This window comes from Nannospalax galili, unplaced genomic scaffold (assembly GCF_000622305.1).
Source record: "Nannospalax galili isolate Female #2095 unplaced genomic scaffold, S.galili_v1.0 scaffold787, whole genome shotgun sequence".
In the NCBI taxonomy this organism is placed as follows: domain Eukaryota; kingdom Metazoa; phylum Chordata; class Mammalia; order Rodentia; family Spalacidae; genus Nannospalax; species Nannospalax galili.
In genome coordinates, this window is record NW_008356318.1 from 228,050 (window position 1) to 238,375 (window position 10,326).

General features: G+C 36.9%; 1 pseudogene; it reads left to right on the forward strand.

The window, feature by feature from the left end:
* Nucleotides 1–771: 771 nt before the first annotated feature.
* The window catches only part of LOC103751166, a 31,274-nt pseudogene continuing 21,719 nt past the window's right edge, over nucleotides 772–10,326 (forward strand).

The window sequence follows — 10,326 nt, forward strand, 5'->3', positions numbered from 1 at the left end:
CATGAAAAGACAATAAGAATTAAAACTGTGATATCTCTGAGACTAAGAAAAAGAGTTTTGCCCTTTAAGACTATGTGCTTCATTGCCAAATAGATAGTTCAGAACAGAAAAGTTTGTGCTATGGTAGATGATGTAGATTTGGCTATTCAATATCCATTCATTTTGGTCACTTTCCTCATCAGCTTATCCAGTCCTGCAGCAATCCACATTGATCAGGGTCAAATTAATAAATCATCTAGAATCCAATCTATTTATTTCATCAATATAGCCAAAAGGAGTATGAATGAAAATTAAGAAAAAGAAAAAATAGCCTTGATTTAATTCCTCTTTATTTTCACTTGTGAAGAAGATCCCTGGAATTTGCTTTACAAAGAAAAAGAACAGCTGCGAGCCACACTCATCATTACATGGTCTTCCATTAAAATGCCATCTACCAGTAATAGAAATAGTTATGTGAGTTCTTATTCTGCCCTTATTAGCCAAGGACTTTTCTTCTAACCCACCCTCAAAACCATTATAAAACAGATCCTTTCATCATGAAAGAAAAGAAGCAGACTTAAGAAATCATATGGAAGTAATCCAATTTAGAGATTTAAGTATTACCATTGTACTGGCTTTCTAATTTTATTATTAAACTACAAAAAAAATGGAATTTATTTTAAAATTCATTGTTATTTTAAAGCTCAAAATACACACACACGCACGCACACACACACACACACACACACACACACACACAACATACACATACACACTTGCTCAGATAATAACATGGGCATATTTATATTCCAAAATTCTGAGGAATACTGTCCACTCTTCAGCTACCTTGTTCTTATTCATTCTAAAACTATTTCAATAAATATTTCAGTAAATCATTCTGCAATGTCCATCAAATGTCAAAAACTGGAGAAGGCTGTACAGTTCATAAGTGAGAATGGCCTTTGTAGTTCTCAATGGAAGAGTGGGAAACTCAACCTCCCTTTTATGTAGACTGTTAGTGAGGACAGCTTCACGAACTCAGCTAACCCTCTGCACTCCTTCTTAATATATTGTATGCCCCAAATTCAGCATGTACTTGACTACAGAGTTGATATAATAATTGCATTATGTCAGAAGACAGTGGGGAAGTAACCTTTCATTGCAAAGAAACAAAGAATTCTCTCACAGCCCCAGCAACCTGCTTCCTACTCAGATGCTCAGAATCCTCCAGCTGATATGCCCTACTCAGGAAAACAAAAGGCCAATGGTACTCCAAATGTTCTCCATTAAGGAAACCCTAGCTGTCAGCTAAAGTCCATGTGGTATATTCATAACCCTGAATGTCTTCAATTTATATTTATAAAACTTGTAATTTATTTTGATATATGATAGAGATTGATTGATATAGATACTGGCAGAAACATATATTTCTTCTCATTTGAAACTTGTCCACTAAACTAACAGCTCATATAGACTTTCACTATATCATTTATCCAAGTAAATGAACCTATGATCAGCAATTTTCAGTTTAGAAAATAAATGTCATAACTAGATTCATGACTGCACAGAGCGTGCCCATACCTGGTTCTGCTTTGCTGCTCAGCCTTAAATAGTTTCAAAGTAGAAGTCCATGTTGGGCAATGGAAGAGTGGGAAAATCAAGCTCCCTTTTATATAGACTGTTAGTGAGGAGAACTTCACGAACTCAGCTAACCCTCTGCACCCCTGTCTTAGTGTATTGTATGACCCAAATTCAGCATGTACTCAATTACAGAGCTACTGTAATAATTGCATTATGTCAGGAGATAGTGGGGAAGTTACCTTTCAGGGTTGCTTATTTTCCTTACACAGACATGAAAGTGCTACCTGTATGCAGCTCCACATATTCTGTAGAACTCTCTGTCTAGGTAACTCCTGTCTAACACATCAGTTACTCCAGTCACTCCTTTCACAATCTAAGGCCCAAATGCAATTCTTGGGTTGCACGCTCACTTCCTCAGTTCTTAGGTTCCGAATTAGGAGAAATAAAACAGAGCAACTGAAATAAAACATGAATATAACACTTATTCTACATAAGCAAATTATATGTGTAATTTCAAGTCATAAAGACTGAGTAAAAAATATTAATAACAAAAATGCTATTTTTATTGTTGTAGATACTAATTACAGTATGTGGTTTTTTACTGTTTTACATATTGTTTATATTTGTTGCTTGTCAGCCATTGAAACAGGTTTCCAAATCAAGTTATCCTTTAAAAACTGGTACTTTCTCTACAAACAAACAGGAGGGAAGAGAGATGATCCTTGCCAAGGACGACTTTTAATTGATGATGGCTGCAGTACTAATGAGGATGCCTCCCATGGTTGTGGCTCCTGTTCTGAAGTACCCCTCAGAGGGACAGCCATGGAAGCAGACAGAAATGACCCACTCTGCTGCCAGAACCTCCATGTGGCAACATCAATAAAAAAGAGTTTCCTGAGCTTCCTGTCTTTAAGTCTGTTAGCTCATGCTATACTTTGGGATAACAGGTAATGGAGCTACTAGAGAAAAACTAAGTGTTGCTCTCTGGTGGTTCTCTTGGTGAATGACCAGTGTGTATTATTAGGAAAGACTGATGATGTGAACATTTTCTTTAAAGCTGAAAAAAATTGAATTTCAATGGTAAATTCATAGTTAAAAGCAAAAAAAAAATGTCTATAGTGTTTGAATTTAATGTGTAAGCAAGACATTTGTAAGACATGCTCATTTCTGCAAAAAATGTGAATAAACTAAATGTTTTACACTTGAATAGAAAAAAAGAAAATAAAGGTAATTCTCTCCAAATAAAATCAAATATCCAGATAGAAAATTAACATACTTTTTAGTTCTCAGATATCTACAGAGGTGCTTTGAACTGCCCATTTTCATAAAAATCATAGTTGAAATTGAGTTTACCAGATGCAACAGTATACCAAGTCCTTCACATAAATGGCCTGACCAGTCACAATTCTCTCAGTAGATACACTTTTCCAAATAAGGAAACTGAGATGTAGAAAAGTAATCTTCCCAAGGTCACTTAGCTAACATGTGAGATCAGATCATTCCTAAACTTGCCCTTGCAGCCACTAAATTTACTATTTTTCATTTTTTTCCCTTAATTTTTCTGATTACATGGAGCTCCTCCAATAAGTTCATGTTGACTTAGGAGTAGAAAGTCAAACATTTAAAGACAATCATCTTCTGTATTATCAAATTAAGCCTACACCAAGTAGCACATCTTTTAATCCTGTACAACTTTACAGCACCTTTTATCTCACAAGTCCCCTCACTCCAAGATCCACTGTTAAAGACCTGTCCATTCTTCCTCAAAAATATCTTGAATCTGTCCACTGCTCTGCAACTCCCCTGCCACCCCTATATTCTTAGCAAAAGTTATCTCTCCCCTGGATGATTTCAGCCTGCTCTCCTAATTTGTCTTCCATTTATCTTTCCCTAAAACTCCTTAAATATGTATTCTGTACATTGAAGGGCAACTTTTATTAAAATTTAAGTCAGATCCTATTCCTCCCATGCTTAAAGTCCTTAAATGATGTTACACTGTTCTGGGAACAAAATTTGAACACTTTAGCATGGCTGCTATCTCTCTGTGCAGCCTCCTCTCACACTGGTCTCGTCTTGCTCACCTGGCTTTAGCCACTCCTCTGCTTTCTGTTCTTGCATGAGAAATTCTGTTCCTCCTCAAGGTCTTTGCATTTGCTCCTCTTGGGTCTAGTCTCCCTCTCTGGCCCTCTGCACACATAGCTGACACCAGCTCATCGTTAGAGCTCAGCTGAATATCACTATCCCCAAAACATTTCCTAGATCTCGTATCTAAAGAATTGCCCACATGCCCAGGGCCCTTGGCTTTGTCCATGTCCACCCATCAGCACTCTCCCCTGTTTCCATTAAAGTATGTATCAGAATATGCAGTCATTATCTACTTTCTCAATTATCATGTGAACCCAAAAGGAGAGAGAAGCTCTCTTTTCTTTTTGTGTCACTATATCCAAAAGAATGCCTGATATAATAAACATTTCTTAATAATAACTTCCTGAAGTTCTCTGGTGGCCTGCTTATTTTCAATTTAACTGAGGTTTGATTTACAAATAAAAAAATTGTATAGGAAAGTTTTAGGATGTGTTTTGGTATAAACAAACCTTATGCAATAATTCCCATAAACAAGCTAATTAGCATGTACATCGCCTTAGAAAGTTCCTGTTTCTGTGTGTGAACATGAAGAGAACTCCTAAGATATATTTTCTTGGCAAATTTTATTATTAACTATAGTAATCATTAGATCTGCAGAACTGATTCAACTAAAATTTGTACACTCAGTCAGCATCACCCAGGATTCCCTGCCCTCTAGCACTTTTGTTTATCATTGTAGAATTAAATAACCAAACTGTGGAACAAACTAAATTTCCATGGATCTATGAGTGAACAAAGAAATCATAGTATTTAAACATGCAATGAGCTCTTATTCAGTCTTAATAAGAGAGGAAATACTGTTATTTACAACTGGTACAGATGAAATTGGAAGACATTGTACTAAATGAAATAAGCCAAATACAGAAGGATAAAAATTGCCGGATATCAATTATAGTTGGAAGAGTTCCTTTTTAAATGTAACTATGAAGATTTCTCTTCAATAATCAGAAAAATCACAAGAATAAAAAACATTAAGCCAAACTTAAGGAAAATCTTCAAAAACAGCTAGAAAAGATGAAAATATTGAATATATATCATCTGTAATGATAAACATATTTGAAAATAATAACAAAAAATGTGTATTTTCACAATGCATTCTAAATAATTTAAAGTTAAGAAAGTAGGAGATTTTTAAAGCTTCCCAATTTGTTCTTTTGAGGCTATATGCTTCTATTTTTATAATTAAGAAAATTAAAGATCCACAAATTCTACTTTTCTCTTATGTTGCCTGAAAAACTTTTCAGCACCTCAATGGAAAATATATAAAATCTCTCAACAAAGTACAATCAACAAGATGTTTTCTGGCATGTTAGACATGTGGATACATCTTTATCTGTGTCAGCAAATGTTTTCCTTTGCCTGGTGGGCATATTTCTGAGAAAATTTATTGACTGTCTCACAGATTTGAAAGTGACTATATTACAGAAATAGAGACACTTAACGAGTATGCTAAATCATGGAAGTTTTGCTGTACTGTGACATCTATTGGTTTCCTTTGTGCAAAGCAATATATATGACTTAAAATTTAATCACAGCTGGATGTGGTGGTATACACTGCAGTCTCAGCTACTCAGAAGGCTAAGGCAGGAGTATCACTTTCCCGGGCTACAGACGAGTCAAGATCAGCCTAGGCAACTTGGCAAAACCCTGTCTCAAAATAAAATAAAGTGTGGTGTTTAGCTCATTGATAGAATGATGGTTCAACACACACAAGGGCCTGAGTTCAATTCCCGGTGCTTCCAAAAGAAAGAGGAGGTGAAGGAGGCACTTTGAAATATGTTCCCTGCTCCTTCATTGATTATAGTTTACCAAATTAACACATGTAATCAATTCTTGGTTGAACTGTGGCCTCATAGACCCCACCTGCTCAAACAGAACCATTGCATCCATTTTCTCACAGTGTTGCTATAGTTCTACATTTCTAGGATATGTTCACTACAGAAAGGTAAACTATAACTGCAGTAATTATTCTATCTAACCTGTCCACTGCAATCCATTCTAGCTATACAGTGGCATAATAGCTGTCATGAACAATCAAGGTTTATATACTGAAGCATGTAAAACTAAAAGCAAATCCTGAAGACTCAATTGCAAGGTCCTGACTCAGCTGAAACTCAGGGACTTGTGCACAAGTGTAAATGACAGAACCATGCCCTCAGAAAATAAGAGGCATTCAAAGTGCTAAATCCAGCTAGCAGTTGCAGTATCGCAGGCTGCCCATCTCACGCATTACCTGACTCTGAGATAAACCTGAACAGAATTTCAGTTTTAACTTCAACCTAATGGAAAACTGAATGTTGCCTACAAAACACTACTGTCAAAAAATACTGCCAGATAGAAACTGACTTTTATCCATTGAGCTACATTTTAAATGTCCATTGTATATCTTTCTTGTTCTAGGCACTGACTATATTTTCTCTAATTACAAAACATTCGTATATCATTTACTTAAGAAATGCTCTCATAGATAAATGCCAAAGAGATGCACAATATCATAAATGACATCTGCCTGATAAAACTTTATACTACTTTACAAAGAATAGCTCGCCTTCCTTTTATTTTATTTAATAAAAATTTGTTCTGTTCAGTGGAGCACAGTGAAGTGGAGACACCAAGTCCTTTTTTAAATGCAAGAAAATACGGTGTCTGTTACCTTTACCTTTTATGAGTTGCCTGCTCGCCCATATTTGGCAAGACAAATAGAATTACATACTGTGAGTGACTCAGAACAGAACTTCACTATCAATCATCTGCCTGGCTCTGCACAAATTCTGTAGGGCATTCAGGACATTTTGCTGCCTATGAATATTTTAGACAAGAAGAATCCCTGAAAGCTTCCTGATGGATTAATACAAGAAAGGAGGACGTTTTCATGTTTTATAGCTATTTGCTAAAGTACTATAGGCATTACTACACTCGAGTGAAAGGGTGCCTCTTTAAACAGAAAGAAGTGGCCCTGTAGAAGAGTTCTGGCTCCCTTTATCATAAACTGATTTCAAAGTAATGATATATAATATATAAATATTGCATGCAGTCCTCTGCAGAAAATGAAATGCTGTACAGATAGCAGCACCTTTACACCTAGCAGTAATTGTAGGGAAAGGGAAAAAAGGGAGGAAAATCTGTGCCATCAGTTTATGAAAAGCAGTTTGGTAATATAACGCTTACCTTTACCAATGAGATGAAATGTGATTTATTCATGTCCTATCATTTTATTATAGAATTCACACTCGTGGATAAACATCAGAGAACCATTTTCAAAAGCTGCTCACAATTTCTCCAATATAACTCGTGCTGTGTCTTAAAAGTAACAGAAAATGTAGAAAAGTGAGAAAATAAAACAAAAACAAACATTTGTTGTCCTACTACTGTTGACATTTTAAAGTAGTTCCTACAGTTTTTAATGTATTTTATCTGTAGTATTTGTATCTTTGTCATGAATATTTAAACATTTCCCTTGTTGTAAATTTTTCATAAGTCCATGAAAAATATTTACCAAAGCTGAATCAATGTTTTTTCATCATCAGATATTTAGAAGGTATCTAATATTTTATCTAAAAATATCTAAAAATATTTAAAATATCTACAAATTCTATCTGAAAATTTCATATACTGTTTATATATGTTTTACGTATTTTGGATGACCTAAATTTTTGAAATTTCTAAATTAAACAATACATCTTCAATCTAGACATAGTGGATAGTGCACCCAATTGGTCTTTTTAAAAACTTATTCTAGGGGCTGGAAAGATGGCTCAGTGGATGGCAAGAGTGACTACTCTTACAGAGGACCCTGGTTCGATTCCAAGCACCCACATTGTGACTAACAACCATCTGTAACTCCAGTTCCAAGGGATCTGACACCCTCTTCTGATTTCTGGTCATTGCATGACACGGGAGCACTTACATGCATGCAGGCAATACACTCATACACTTAAAATAAAAATAATAGATAAAAGATTTAAAACTGCCAATTATAAAATTCTTTGTATTTTATCAACATTGTCATGTCGTCACTTCCCTGAAGTGTGTGTAACTGTTACCTCATTTTTTAATTAATAAAATCAGTAAAGTATATATGTGAGTTTAAGTTTTCTGTTCAAGTTCAGACAGTAATCATGGGTCTGATGCTCCCCCAGATTTCTGACTCCATGGAGTGTCTTCTCACTTTTCATGAGTGAAGCAGAAAGGCTGGACTGGAGTTGTTCCTGGTACAAGCACTTCTGTCCCACAGCCTTGGTACAGGACTTACTATTGCTTATTGTCTCTGAATTGTAAATAGTTTCTCCCCTCTGAGCCTCAGTTTTCTAGTATCTAAATCTCTGATGACGATGATAATGCTATTAGCACTAATATAAGCTTAGGAGTTCAAAAATCTGGCCAGGCATAGTGGCGTATGCCTTTAATCCCAGCACTTGGGAGCCACAGGCAGGTGGATCTCTGTGAGTTGGAGGACAGCCTGTCTACCTAGTGAGTTCCAGGACAGCTGGGGCTACAGACAGCTGGGACTGTCTCAAAAGAGAGCAAAAAAAAAGAAAGAAGAATTTAAAAATTTTTGAGACAGACTCATGCATTCCAGATTGTCCTCAGAGATGGCCTTGAATGTTGCCTCCATCTTTTAAGTGCTGGGATTACAAGTATGGACTACCATTTCTGGTATGTTTAGTAATGCTAGGGATGTAACTCAAAACTCTGTGCATACTAGGTAAGCACTCTACCAACAGAACTACATTACCCAACCCCAGAATTAAAATTTTAAATTCCATTTATTAGCACTCAATTAATGTCTGCATTGGTTGTTGTTTTGCCTTAGCTTAAGCTTTCCACATGTCTACTTAATAAACTCTTTGATATGACAGAATTGACAACATTTCCCTACTCTTAAGTAGACAATATATATTTTGCCTTCTATTATAAGCAAAGTGAAGCAAAATTAAACTACAAAATTATCACCCATGATCTTAGAAAGCACAAAGCAAACTACATGTCTTAACTGTTCAGAAATATCTAAGAATTCATATGGGTTGTTTACCTACAATCCTATTAAGAAGATACAAAAAGATGCTGAGGGGTTGGAGAGATGGCTCAGCAGGTAAGAGCACTGACTGCTCTGGCAGAGGACCTGGGTTCAATTCCCAGAACCCACCTGGTGGCTACGAATCGACCTTAACTCCAGCTCCAGGGGAATCTGAAGCTCTCTTCTGACCTCCGTGGCATTGCACGACATGGGTGCACTCACATACATACAGACAATACACTAATACGCATAAAATAAAAATAATAAGTAAAATATTTTTTTAAAAGATGCTGAAGGGTGTGGCTCAGTGGTAACATGCTTACCTAGCAGTGCAAGGATCTGGGTCTAATCAGCAGTACCTCAGAAAACAAAACAAACCAAAGAGTACATAGTATAAAAATATGTTTTATATAATTCACAAGAGAACATCTAACTACCACCTGCTGTATTGCTCATCCCACATGGCTTTGCTAAGGATCTTTAGCACAATGAGCTTTAAAATTACTAAGTAGTGTATGATTATACTTTGAGATATACTTGGAATGAAGTAGAATAAGAACACTAAATAATTATAGAAAGATTAGACTTCTTGCTAATAATGAAATCTGAGGATCAAGGTCAAGAGAGACATTCCAAATTTGAAAATTGAATAATAATTCATGGCAAGGAACAAATGATAAAAGTACAAAGTTTCTGTGTGCAGTTTCTGACTCAGTGGGGTTCAACCAGGAAGCTGATCCACCAGCTAAGGAATTTGTTATAGAGGTCAGTCCTTATAGACTGTAGGAAAGGGCTGGGCAGAAGGAGGTTCAGAAGCGAAGCTGGTCAGAGTAAAAGTGACCAGCCTACCAATACAGAAGTGAAGTGCATCCAGCAGCAGAGATGGGTCAAGAAATGGACTGCTCATGGAGGTGGATGGAAAATGCCTGCTTACTGGGAGGCTAGCTGCTTACCAAGATGAATGTGAACAACAGGCAGAGCGCAATAGAAATGCCAATGTCCAAAACACTGGAATTGATGCTCTAGCAGGATGCAGCAATTTTGAGACCCCCCCAAGCTCAAGCACAGGGACCTCCCCGCTACTTTAAACAAGTACAGCCTTGCACGCTTCATGCTTTTCGAAGTATGCAGACTCGCAGTGATACCAAATTAACCAAATTGACACAAAAATCAGGTGAATCTTTCTCTGATTTTGTTGAGAGATGCCAACAAAGTATAAATAGAAAGATCAGTCATCAGGGAGCTGCCGATGCCTTGTTCAAGGATCTTGTATATGAAGGCTGCTTTACAGAGTGTCGCCTTGCCATAGGACCCGTTAGACACAAGGATGTCTCTGAATGGATTCTGGCCTGCCGAGATGTGGGGACCACTTGGGCCCATGCCCCAGCCCTTGCTGAGGCACTGGCTGCTCATCAGCTGCAGGCCAAGATGGACAAAGGCAAATGTTGGGCCTGTGGGGGACAGGGCCATTGGTCACCAACCTGTCCTAATAAGATTATGAAAGAGGCCAAAAGGAGCCAGGTTCCCCCTTCAAAAAGCCCAAGATGTTGCAAAGGCTTTCATTGGACAAGAGAATGCAGGTCTAAGGTGGATGCAGATGGTAA